At 32.6% G+C, this 13,100-nt stretch overlaps 1 protein-coding gene across 4 annotated transcripts in view; it reads left to right on the top strand.

Annotated features, from left to right (window-relative positions):
- The first annotated feature begins 9,385 nt into the window (after positions 1 to 9,385).
- LOC142351683 (trypsin beta-like) overlaps positions 9,386 to 13,100 on the top strand; it is a 48,298-nt gene continuing 44,583 nt past the window's right edge. For all 4 annotated transcript variants that reach the window (XM_075403837.1, XM_075403831.1, XM_075403843.1 and 1 more), the window contains exon 1: positions 9,386 to 9,520. The gene's annotated coding sequence lies outside the window, so the exon portion shown is untranslated. The remainder of the gene's footprint in view (positions 9,521 to 13,100) is intronic.

The raw sequence follows: 13,100 nt of genomic DNA, 5'->3' as shown, positions 1-13,100 counted from the left end.
GAACCTAGTGTTAAAATCCGTTGTTTGCAAAATTTGCAAATTTCCTTAGGAAAAGCTAACTTTTTCCTTGATAAGTCATTTTAAAAATTCTTTTTGTTCTACACTTTAAGTACACGGGGACACTACATAACGGGTTTCATTTAGCTTGGACCACTCTATGAACCAATTAAAAGAAACTATAGTTAAATTTCGTTATTCGCAAAATTTGCAATTTTCCGTTCGAAAAACTAATTTTTTTCCTGGAAAAGCTATAACAAAATTTTTTTTCATTCCACACTTTAAGCAAACAGTGGACACTTCATACCAAGTTTGGTTTAGTTTGGATCTTTCTATCACCCAATAAACACAAACTATATTTAAAATTCGTTATTCGCAAAAATTGCAAATTTCCCAAGGAAAAACTAACTTTCTTCCTAGATAAGTTATAGCAACAATTCTGTCTGTTCTACACTTTAAGTACACAGAGGACACTCCATAACGAGTGTGATTTAGTTTGGACAACTCTTTGACCCAATAAAAAGAAACTATAGTTAAATTTTGTTATTCGCAAAATTTGCAAATTTCAGTACGGAAAAATAACTTTTTTCCTGGACAAGCTGTAGCCAAAATTCTTTTTGATCCACACTCTAAGTACACAGAGGGCACTCCATACCGCGTATGGTCTGATTTGGACAACTCTATTACCCAATAAAAAGAAACTAGTGTTAAAATCCGTTATTCGCAAAATTTGCAAATTTCCGTGGTAAAAGCTAATTTTTTTCCCTGATAAGTCATTATAAAAATTCTTTCTGTTATACACTCTAAGTACACGGGGGACACTACATAACGAGTTTGGTTTAGTTTGGACCACTCTATGAACCAATTAAAAGAAACTATAGTTTTTATTCGTTATTCGCAAAATTTGCAATTTTCCGTACTGAAAACTATTTTTTTTCCTGGACAAGCTTTAACAATTTTTTTTGTTCCACACTTTAAGTACACAGTGGACACTTCATACCGAGTTTGGTTTAGTTTGGACAACTCTATGACCCAATAAAAAGAAACGATAGTTAAAATTCGTTATTCGCAAGCTTTGCAAACCTCCTCAAGCTCCACAAGCTATAGCAAAAATCTATTCGTGTTCTCCACTCTAAGTACAAAGTGGACACTCCATACCACGTTTGGTCTGATTTGGACAACTCTATTACCCAATAAAAAGAAACTAGTGTTAAAATTCGTTATTCGCAAAATTTGCAATTTTCCGTAGGAAAACTAACTTTTTTCCGTGATACATAATTATAAAACTTCTCTCTGTTCTACACTCTAAGTACACGGGGGACACTACATAACGAGTTTCATTTAGTTTGGACCACTCCTTGAACCAATTAAAAGAAACTAAAGTTAGTATTCGTTATTTGCAAAATTTGCACTTTTCCGTACGAAAAACTAATTATTTTCCTAGACGAGCTCTAAATTTTATTTTCATTCCACACTTTAAGTACACAGTGGACACTACATACCGAGTTTGATTCAATTTGATTCAGTAAAAAGAAACGATAGTTAAAATTCGTTATTCGCAAACTTTGCAAGCATTGCAAACTTTGCCTCCTCACGAAAAACTAACAATTCGGAGACAAGCTATAGCAAAAATCTATTCGTTTTCTCCACTCTAAGTACACAGTGAACACTCCATACCACGTTTGGTCCGATTTGGACAACTCTATTACCCAATAAAAAGAAACTAGTGTTAAAATCCGTTATTCGCAAAATTTCCAAATTTCCGTAGGAAAAGCTAACTTTTTTCCTTGATAAATCATTATAAAATTTTTTTCTGTTCTACACTCTAAGTACACGGGGGACACTACATAACGAGTTTCATATAGTTTGAACCACTGTATGAACCAATTAAAAAAAACTATAGTTAATATTCGTTATTCGCAAAATTTGCATTTTTCCGTATGAAAAACTAATTTTTTTCCTGGACAAGCTATAATTTTTTTTTCATTCCACACTTTAAGTACACAGTGGACACTGCATACCGAGTTTGATTCATTTTGATTCAGTAAAAAGAAACGATAGTTAAAATTCGTTATTCGCAAACTTTTTAAGCTTTGCAAACTTTGCCTCCTCACGAAAAACTAACAATTCGGAGACAAGCTATAGCAAAAATCTATTCGTGTTCTCCACTCTAAGTACACAGTGAACACTCCATACCACGTTTGGTCCGATTTGGACAACTCTATTAACCAATAAAAAGAAACTAGTATTCAAATCCGTTATTCGCAAAATTTGCAAATTTCCGAAGGAAAAGATAACTTTTTTCCTTGATAAATCATTATAAAAATTTTTTCTGTTCTACACTATAAGTACACGGGGGACACTACATAACGAGTTTGATTTAGTTTGGACCCCTCTATGAACCAATTAAAAGAAACTATAGTTATTAATCGTTATTCGCAAAATTTGCAATTTTCCGTTCGAAAAACTAATTTTTTTCCTGGACAAGCTATAAAATTTTTTTCTTCCACACTTTAAGTACACAGTGGACACTACATACCGAGTTTGATTCAATTTGGACCACTCTATGACCCAAAAAAAAAACTATATTTAAAAGTTTGTTATTCGCAAACTTTGTAATTTTCCGTACGAAAAAATAACTTTTTTCCTGGACAAGCTATAACAAATACGTTTCATTCCACACTTTAAGTAAACAGTGAACACTACTTACCGAGTTTGGTTTAGTTTGCACCACTCTATGACCCAATAAAAAGAAACTAAATTTAAAATTCGTTATTCGCAAAATTTGCAATTTTCCGTTCGAAAAACTAATTTTTTTCCTGGAAAAGCTATAACACATATTTTTTTCATTCAACAATTTAAGCAAACAGTGGACACTTCATACCAAGTTTGGTTTAGTTTGGATCATTCTATCACCCAATAAAAACAAACTATATTTAAAATTCGTTATTTGCAAAATTTGCAAATTTCCCTAGGAAAAACTAACTTTCTTCCTAGATAAGTTATAGCGACAATTCTGTCTGTTCTACACCTTAAGTACACTACATACCGAGTTTGATTTAGTTTGGACAACTCTTTGACCCAATAAAAAGAAACTATAGTTGAATTTCGTTATTCGCAAAAACTGCAAATTTCAGTACGAAAAACTAACTTTTTTCCTGGACAAGTTGTAGCCAAAACTCTTTTTGATCCTTACTCTAAGTACACGGGGGACACTACATAACGAGTTTGATTTAGTTTGGACCCCTCTATGAACCAATTAAAAGAAACTATAGTTATTAATCGTTATTCGCAAAATTTGCAATTTTCCGTTCGAAAAACTAATTTTTTTCCTGGACAAGCTATAAAATTTTTTTCTTCCACACTTTAAGTACACAGTGGACACTACATACCGAGTTTGATTCAATTTGGACCACTCTATGACCCAAAAAAAGAAACTATGTTTAAAAGTTTGTTATTCGGAAACTTTGTAATTTTCCGTACGAAAAAATAACTTTTTTCCTGGACAAGCTATAACAAATACGTTTCATTCCACACTTTAAGTAAACAGTGAACACTACTTACCGAGTTTGGTTTAGTTTGCACCACTCTATGACCCAATAAAAAGAAACTAAATTTAAAATTCGTTATTCGCAAAATTTGCAATTTTCCGTTCGAAAAACTATTTTTTTTCCTGGAAAAGCTATAACACATATTTTTTTCATTCAACAATTTAAGCAAACAGTGGACACTTCATACCAAGTTTGGTTTAGTTTGGATCATTCTATCACCCAATAAACACAAACTATATTTAAAATTCGTTATTTGCAAAATTTGCAAATTTCCCTAGGAAAAACTAACTTTCTTCCTAGATAAGTTATAGCGACAATTCTGTCTGTTCTACACCTTAAGTACACTACATACCGAGTTTGATTTAGTTTGGACAACTCTTTGACCCAATAAAAAGAAACTATAGTTGAATTTCGTTATTCGCAAAAATTGCAAATTTCAGTACGAAAAACTAACTTTTTTCCTGGACAAGTTGTAGCCAAAACTCTTTTTGATCCTTACTCTAAGTACACAGAGGGCACTCCACTCCGCGTTTGATTTTGTTTGGACAACTCTATGACCCACTAAAAAAACTATATTTAAAATTCTTTATTCGCAAAATTTGCAAGTTCGCGTATAAAAACTTAATTTTTTTTCTAGACAAGCTAGAGCAAAAGATTTTTTTCCTAGACTCTAAGTACATAGGGGACACTTCATACCAAGTTTGGTTTGATTTGGACAACTCTATGACCAATAAAAAGAAACTATCGTTATTTTTTTTATTCAAAAAATTTGCAATTTTCCGTAGGAAAAACTAACTTTTTTCATAGATCAGCTATAGCAAAATTTCTTTCTGTTCTACACTCTAATTACACAGGGTATACTCCACACCAAGTCTGGTTTAGTTTGAACAACTCTTTGACCCAATAAAATCAAACTAAAGTTAATATTCGTTATTCGCAAAATTTGCAAGTTTCCGTAGGAAAAACAAACTTCTTTCCTAGACAAGTTATTGCAAAAACTCATTCTGTTCTACCCTCTAAAATTATGTCAAGTATAAGTTTGTACAGTTTAGAATAAGCAAATATAAGAAAACTATGAATTTAAGCTTTAAATGTCAGGGGTCAGATGTTTCATTCATAAGAGCAAAGACATGGCAACTATTCAGTTGCATAAATTTTATTTATGATACCTAAGATCAGGAAAAATTAATTTCCAAATGTTTATAAAATCTCACGGAAGGACTTAAGCATGGTCTCCTTTGACGCGCACTTTCGACCCTCTTTAGTATGTTTTTCAGGCATGATCTTTTCAAACGCCAGTCTGTTAACTCCATAACTCCATTTACAAGAGCAATTCCATATTGTAAGGGTAAATGGCCATTGTACACCTTGTCAAAGTTTTCACTAGTGATAGGTCCAGTTGGTTTCCTGAGCAGCTCCAGGTTAATGTATTTAGTTTTTTTACTTGAAAGCTCATGGTTGTTTCAACTTTTAACAAAATTTTATTGAACTTTGCTTCTTTTTTTCTTAATTTGATCAACTTGTAGCCTAATGTCATCAAAGAAAGATAGCTTCTTAATTTTATCGAATTAAAGTTATTATTTATCGCGGTTTTACGCCTTAACTTATGGTTTTCTTGCTTTGAAAATAGATTTCAATTTTTTTATTCATTTTAAGCATTTGCCCGTTTTTGACGTTTTCTCGTTTTGTCACTTTATCCCAGTAATGACATTTCACAAATCACATCAATGGTGTTCAAAATAAAGGACAATAGGGCTTATCAAAAACCCACCTGAAGAAATTGATTATGGTTTTAGGGGCTTCGACACAACTTTCTTGAATAATTTAACTGAAATTTTTGATTTTGTCTTTAACTGTCGTTTTTACATTGTCTTTTAAGTCGTTTGAAATTTCTTGTATAATGGCAGATTTCATTATATTTTTATAAAAACATACATGAGCCGAATTTCTGATAATTTTAGATAGCTAATGGCTTTCATGACTTTAAAAACAATTGTTTTCAAATTTAAAAAAACACTTTTTAACTTTGCAATTTTGTACTTATTGTTTATTTGTTACCTAGTTTCCTTAAATACAGGTCATATATGACATTATTGCTATCAAAAACTTGGTGTTACAAAATCTAAACGTTTTAAATAATTTGTTATAACTTTATTGGCTTCCAAAAGGTTTTTCACAAAAAGGTAAGCAATTTATAATTATTGGCTTTTATTACTTTGAAATTATTTTCGAAAAAATTCAAAAGTTCTAATTATTTTTGCAAGTTTCCTTTTTTGTGTACTTGGTATGTAGTCTTATTAATGAGAGGTCACATGCTAAATTTATCGGTGTTCAAATTTGAAGCAATCCAACAAATTTTGAGGTGCAAAAATTGGCTTTACGGCTTCGATAGCGTTTTCTAGCAAGTTTTAGTTGAATTTTTGTTTGTTGTCTATTTTTCGTTCTTTTTTGTAACAGCATAAAAAATGAATAACGACAAATCATTATGTCTTTAAATGGAAACACAGTTGATCCTAATAATTCTTGGATAACTTCAGCTGATATCTAATTGTTTTTAATTCTTTGCAATTAATTGTTTTTAAAAAATATTGGCAAATTTTTTAACCTTACTGGTTTTTGTTCTTTTTTGTCTAATTATAACCGAGCCTTATTATGGACTACCTCATATCTCTTCTGGTAAAGCAGAATATTGTTGAGTTTCAATTTAATCTGACGCTATTTTGATTTTTATATTAAATTTTGTGTTTTCAAATGGACATAAAGTTTTGGATGTAGTTAATGTTTGTTGTTGTTCTTTGATTTAGCTGTTCGTCTTGACTCGCTTTCTTAGAATTGGCGGATCTCATCAATCTAATGCGTCGTTTTTAATCCACTGAGTTTTTGTGTTTTGGAGGTCATTTTTTTGTTCAAACGCCAATTTTTTGTATCTGTTCCTCATTTGGTAGACAGTTGTGCCAAAATTGTGGATGAGCGGGGTCGGAACCTTATGTGCCATCGCACATTACGGTTTTCTGGCAAGTTTTAATTTGTTTTTTTGTTGTCTTTTTTGTAGTTCTATTTGTAACAGCATAAAAAATGAATAATGACAGGTCTTAATGCTCTCCTATAGAAACAAAGAAAATCGTAAAGCTGTCGGATGTTTTCAATTGAATTCTAATGGTTTTCCTTACTTTGAAACTAATTGTTTTTAAAAATATAAGCGAATTTTAATGTATATGTTCTTTTTTGTCTAATTGTTATCGAGCCTTATTATGGTTTGGTTTTTGTTTGACATTTATCTGACGCCAATTTGACTTTGTTATTAAATTTTTTTAAATGGACATAAATTTATTATTTGATTTTGCTATTCGTCTTGACTCGCTTTCTTCATTTTGGCAGATCTCATCAATCTGATGCGTCTTTTTTGGAGGCAAATATCTTTTTGTTCATACACCAAGTTTTTCTTGAAAATTTTTTGAATTTTGGGGGGTTTATATCTGTTCCTCATTTGGTAGACAATTATGCCAAAATTGTGGATAAGCGGAGTCGGAGCCTTCTGTGTGATCGCACATTACAAAAGCTCTGTGTTTTTTGTATATATTTTAGACCAATGTCTTGAAAATGCAAACTGAGTGACTTCGTAAGCAGTCAGTTTGTTTATGTTTGACGAAAGCAGTTGAGAAAACTATTTTCCGGATCCAGAATTTTGCAACATAATTGTGCTCAACATATTTTTGCACCAGAAGATGACAGTGAGCACAATTAATCGGACTGTCCTCTTAAGCGCAATTTCAACTTGATAAATCTAATTGGCTGTTTTTAAATCTATTTTTTTCTCGATAAGCCATTGTGATATAACTTTTTTTATTGACAGTATTCTTTTTTTCCAAATGAAATAAGGTTTGGGGTGTATTTTTACAAATTCAGAAAAAATAGCTGCCAAAAATTGAAAAAAAACTATTATAAATAGAGGCAGCTCCCAAATTTATTTCGAAATTAGATTACTTTTTTCGTTTTCCTTGCCCTTTTTACAGCGCATAAGTTTTGGACTCACTCTATGTGTCTATGTTTGGATCACTCAGAGTAAAATTTGATTTGTCAAGTGTTTAAAAGAAAGTGAAAAAATGCGGAAATGGGTTCATTTGGTTTTCGAACAACCAAATGTGCTCCGAAATTTTGCGACCTTCTAAGAAAAGTACAAAAAGAACGTTTCAAAAATAATAGACTGCATACTAGAAGTGCTGTCGCCAATATGCACTTCTCAAATTAGTTTTCATTTTTTTTTTGCTGGGTCACAGTAAAACGAAAAGAGATCTGTAAATTTGTAACAACCCAACTGTGGTATTATCTAACTCCATATACTGCTAAAGAAGTATAACTTAGAGGACTCGAACCTTCTATCTCCAGAACCGCGGCCAGGCAAGCTACCGTTGCACCAAAGCGCTGCTGAAGTAGCAACTTTGTGGACTCGATATACCACAAGCTGGGTTATTACACTACTCCCTTCGCAAACGAGTTGGTTCCACACAACTCAACCGCTAACTCAACTAAGGGTACACAACACAAAGTCAAAGCAACTTATCTAAGCTCTACTAATTGTAACAACCCAACTGCGGCATTATCTAACTCCATATACTGCTAGAGAATTAGAGCTTAGAGGAAACGAACCTACTATCTCCAGAACTGTGGCTAGGCATGCTACCGTTGCACCAAATCTCTGCTGAAGTAGCATTTTTGTCAGCTTATATTCCACAAGCTGGGTTAGTACAAATTTGCACAAAAATAGAATTGCAACACGTTTTCTGAATAATTTTGTCTTTGAGAAAGGTCAACAACATCTTCAATATCCGTTCAGCTGCCTTCTCAAATTAGTGTCCGAAAAATATTTCATGTTACCACGACATATTTCAAGTACACTTTCATTATATTTACAACTTTTCTGTAACAAATATGAACTGCAATTCAATGTTATATACGACACGTGAACGGAGTAGAGGAAATTCAAATATCGATTAACCGCTGTTTTTAATAAAAAAATAGTTTTTCGGCAATACTATACTATGCACAGGCGACTAAAAATTTCTTCTAAATGCGCAAAAAAGTTCATTTTTCACCATTTAAAGTTGCAATTTACGTATTTTGTATTTTTCTACACTGATAAGAAAAAGGCAATTTTGCCATCTGATTTATGTTTTGAAGCATTTTGATCCTTGTATTTTTTTTGGAAAAATATAACTTTTTCTTTTGACCTGAACGTTGCTGCTAATCGAAATCAACAATTTAGTGGCGATTGATCACTACTTTTGGAAAAATTTTCTTTAAAAAATCAGCAGCACAATTTGTTTAAACTTTCACTTTTGTTTTGCAGAATTTTCTAAAGACTGTTCGCTACTATGTGATAAAAATAGATCAAAATACTAAGATTGCTTCTTGTAGATGTCTCTAGAAGCCCAAAAGTAAGCTATTTTGAAAGATTTTCGGAAACCCATGTAAAGATTAATAAATTTTCTACAACACCATTTTGGAGGATTTGAGGACCCAAATGATCCTGCAAACTAATTAGACCAAGCAAGACAAACTGCTCGGGGCTGTGAGCTCTAATAGGCCTCCCAGCAATATGTTATTGCACATGCTTAGAGCCTAACGAAGAATTGATTGCTCAAGAAGTCCATCTGTCTCGTGGTTTGGATAAGTGATCTAAAAACATTGTGAAAACACTTCTGATAAATCTTTGATTAGTTTACTTTTTGGACTATGTTCCAATTCTTTGCCTCAAGTTTTTGCCTGGTCACAATACAGTGCACCAATCAATTTTTTTTTACATACAACCTGTTTAATAATATTACAAACTGTTTAATAACGAATTCTTTAATTGAACTCTAATATTAGACTGATTTCTTTGACAATTCGCCGCTGCAGCTATACTGACCTAAACAAATTTACTGACTGGGTGTCTTACTATGTATGCGTATGACTTGTACTGAAAATATAATGTAAGTTAGCACCATTTAGAGTTACGACGTCAAAATTCAATTGCTTACGCAAAATTACAACTTCTTCCAATCACATTTTAAAACATATTCGGATCTTTTCCGCCTGTGCGCCCCAGCTTAGCGGGTGTATATTATTTCCGCCCCCAGACGCACGTGCCATATCTTTACTTAGTGATTTACTTTGTAATGGCATGTGCTCTGTCACTGGGGGGAGCATAAGGTACTGGGGGCACAAACGGAAAAGATCCACATAATCTTTCCATTGATCCCTTACACTAGAGCTCTTTCCCTCCTGTGAAAATGAGATAATAGGCAAATTTAACGTACCAGAATCCTCAATGTGATATTAATGAACTCCATCCTAATTTCTCAGAAATAGAATATTGTCGCGAAATCTTTTCTCTCTCTAATGGATAAAACAATTCATATCACTTATTGAAATATCGCTTTTTTGTTGACTGAGTTCATCATATTCAAAATGGGATTCTGGGAAGTTGCCATTAGATATTTTCTCAATTCCACAAAAAGGCAATAGCAATAATGTAGAGGATCAGAGGCGCAAAAATGCTTTGGAAGAATGCTTTGAATTTTCTATTCTTATAACTAGGGTATCTTAAACTGCTTTTGAAGTTCATTATAATCTTAGTTTAGTTTTTTTTTAAAAAACCACATATCTACAGCAATACAGAATTAAAATCAACAATGATAATACTGAACGTCAACAAAGTATGATTTCTGAAATAGAAATTCAATTTTCGATATTGCACAAACATTTGATACGATGAAAGAAAATTGAACACCATTCAGTTTGGATTTTCTTCACATATTGAAAGAGAAAACAAATGACAAAGTCTGGTTTCATTTTTTCTTGTGCAATTGGGCGCAAAACCTAAAATTTATAAAGGAGCAGCTGATAAAAGTAATTTTGGTTTTATCTGAATCACTAGGAAAAGTAAGTTTTCGTTGAGTGCATCGACTAACATGTTTCAAAGTCAATGTCAAAGTTGAGGGAAAATATGTCGATTCAGAGCTGGCTGATAAAAACACAATGACAGCTTATCTTGCATTGCAACTGATAAAATTTTTGTTGAATGATTATTTAATGTCAATGATGCTTTTATTAAAGAAAATTGACAAACAATTCATCTATAAAAATTTCAAAACTTTTTTTTTCGATATTTAACTGGAAATTTTATTTGAATATGCCTTTCTTAGAAATTTTTATGCAATGCACAATAAGAATTGATTGGCATCGCTTGGAACATGAGTTAATGACAAATAATTATTTTTCTATTTAAAATTTGCGTTTATCTCACTACCTTTATCCCAAATAATTCTAGCTGCAAAGGTCTCTTTCCAGCTGCATTGCCTTTTTTAAAAACTTTCAAAGCCTGTTTTCAAGTAAACTTAATAGGAAAAAAGGGTCCCCGACAGTTTTATTACGAGGTTTTTCGCAGTATATTCTGCCAAAAGTGAATTGGGGGCTTATTTTTTTCCTGGTCAAATTGTTGTTTTGATTCACATGCATTAACGTGTATGCTGAAAATGAAAAAGTGACGTTGCATGCTTGAAGATGAATCAAATTGAATTAAATTGTATGATTGAAAACTCTTTTTTTGATAATAGGTATTACCCGGACCCAAGTGTCATAGACTTTCAGTACTGATTCATTAGATTCCCATTGTAGGATCTTAAGTCAGTACTGAATCATAGCAACCTAAGGGTAATGTTACCTTGCATTATGTTCAGACAAAATGCAGAATCAAATTTTTTATGAGTTTTGTCTGTTTAGTATGACTTTCCGTTTTCATGCTGTTCATAGAAAATTCAGAAAAAAAATTGAAAATTTCGAAAACCATTTTGAGTTTTTGGGAGACACCAATTTTGAGCATGAAAATAGAGCATTTATTGAGTTAAACTTGATATAGAACCAGTAAAACACCAGTTAAACCAGTAAATAAATAATAAACGGGGGGGGGGGGTGCAATAAATAGCAGGCGAATTAATAAAGAATTAAATAGCAGGCGAATTAATAAAGAATTAAACAGCAGGCGAATTCGACAAATCCCCCCCCCAGTAATTAATTTTAACCTCCGATACGATCCAACGATACGATCCAACGAACGATCGGATACGGTCCAACAAACAGGGGGGGGGGGGGGTTGGTTTGGTCATTTGGTCATTGCTCATTGCTGGGGGAGGGGGGCTATAAAAATTCCAAACATTCAAATTTGGTCATTGCTGTCATTTGGTCATTTGGTCATTGCTGGGGGAGGGGGGGGGGGTTGGTTGGTTTGGTCAATCGGTCATTGCTGTTAGTCCGCATGATAGTCCGACCCAGTTACCCCCCCCCCCCCCGACCCATTTACCCCCCCCCCCCCCCCCCCCGACCCATTTACGCATATTTTGAATTTGCGGCCCAAGAAAATTTATTAGAATGAATACTATTTGTAAAAGAAAGATCGCTACATCAGTTTTATCAAAATATTGATTGATTCTGCATTCTTAATCTAAATTACCTTTTTTAAGTCAACATAAAACAAAATATGGTTGAGAAAACACAGAGGGGGCCGAAATTTGAAATACTGCAGTCCTGAAGAACGCCGGAAACGAAATATTTTGAATAATGCCAAACTATCGTCATCTCTCATAAAAAATTAAATGAACTGATAGACAATTTATCTCAAGAAATAATAAATAACTATTCGCATAGAAATTTCCAAAAATTATATTGTTATTGCACTTTGCACTTTGAAAACAAAGACAACCACTTTTTAAACCGTGAGCTCAACAATACCCAAAAGAAGACAAATTGGGAAGTTTTAAAATTTTCTTGAAGAAAAAACGCTTAAAAGGCGAAAAATATTTTAGCAAAAATAATGAAAAACCAAAGTTTTGTTTTTTGTTCTTCTCAGAGGCATCAGTAGTGACAATTATTTATTGTTTTTTTCTATGGTAACATTTTTGTGTAGTTGAAAACTTTGATAATAAAAATGGCTAATATTTGGTTGAGAAATTATAAAAGGAAGGCAATCATGACTGTAATTTTTTCAAATTGGTTTTTTATACTCCGAAAAAGTTAAAATTTCAGCACATCCGATTAAATAATAACGGTTACGCAACCAAAAAAGTGTTTTTTATGTAAAATTTAGATCATTGAAAACCCTTTTGCTAGTTTTTTGGAAAAACAAATCCAAAACATTTTTGTGATAGAAATGAAAACTTGCGCAGATTGATAGAAGTCGTGAATTATTCATGCTAAATTTATTGACAACCGGTAACCAGTCACGCGAAGTTAAGCGGAATCATGGTTTTTTTTTCATCTGCATCTTCAAGACAAAACATTTTTCCGTGCCCCGATAAAATGCTCTATATGAAGGTTTGTAACTTCTAGAAGTTGGCATGAACAGAGTTTTGGTCAGAAAAAGAACATTGTTTTTTTTTTAATGCTAAGGTACTAATTTCCTCGAGGAAAAAGCTCCAGGGTATTGTTTCGTTTTAAAAAACCTTCTTCTTTATGAGACATTAGCACTTGAATAATATTGTCTCATAAGCAAAAGCATTTTTAATTGGTTTAGAA

This window comes from Convolutriloba macropyga, chromosome 1, assembly GCF_964194025.1.
Source record: "Convolutriloba macropyga chromosome 1, txConMacr16.3, whole genome shotgun sequence".
Lineage (NCBI taxonomy): Eukaryota > Metazoa > Xenacoelomorpha > Acoela > Convolutidae > Convolutriloba > Convolutriloba macropyga.
This window is presented reverse-complemented; position numbering and strand designations above follow the sequence as displayed.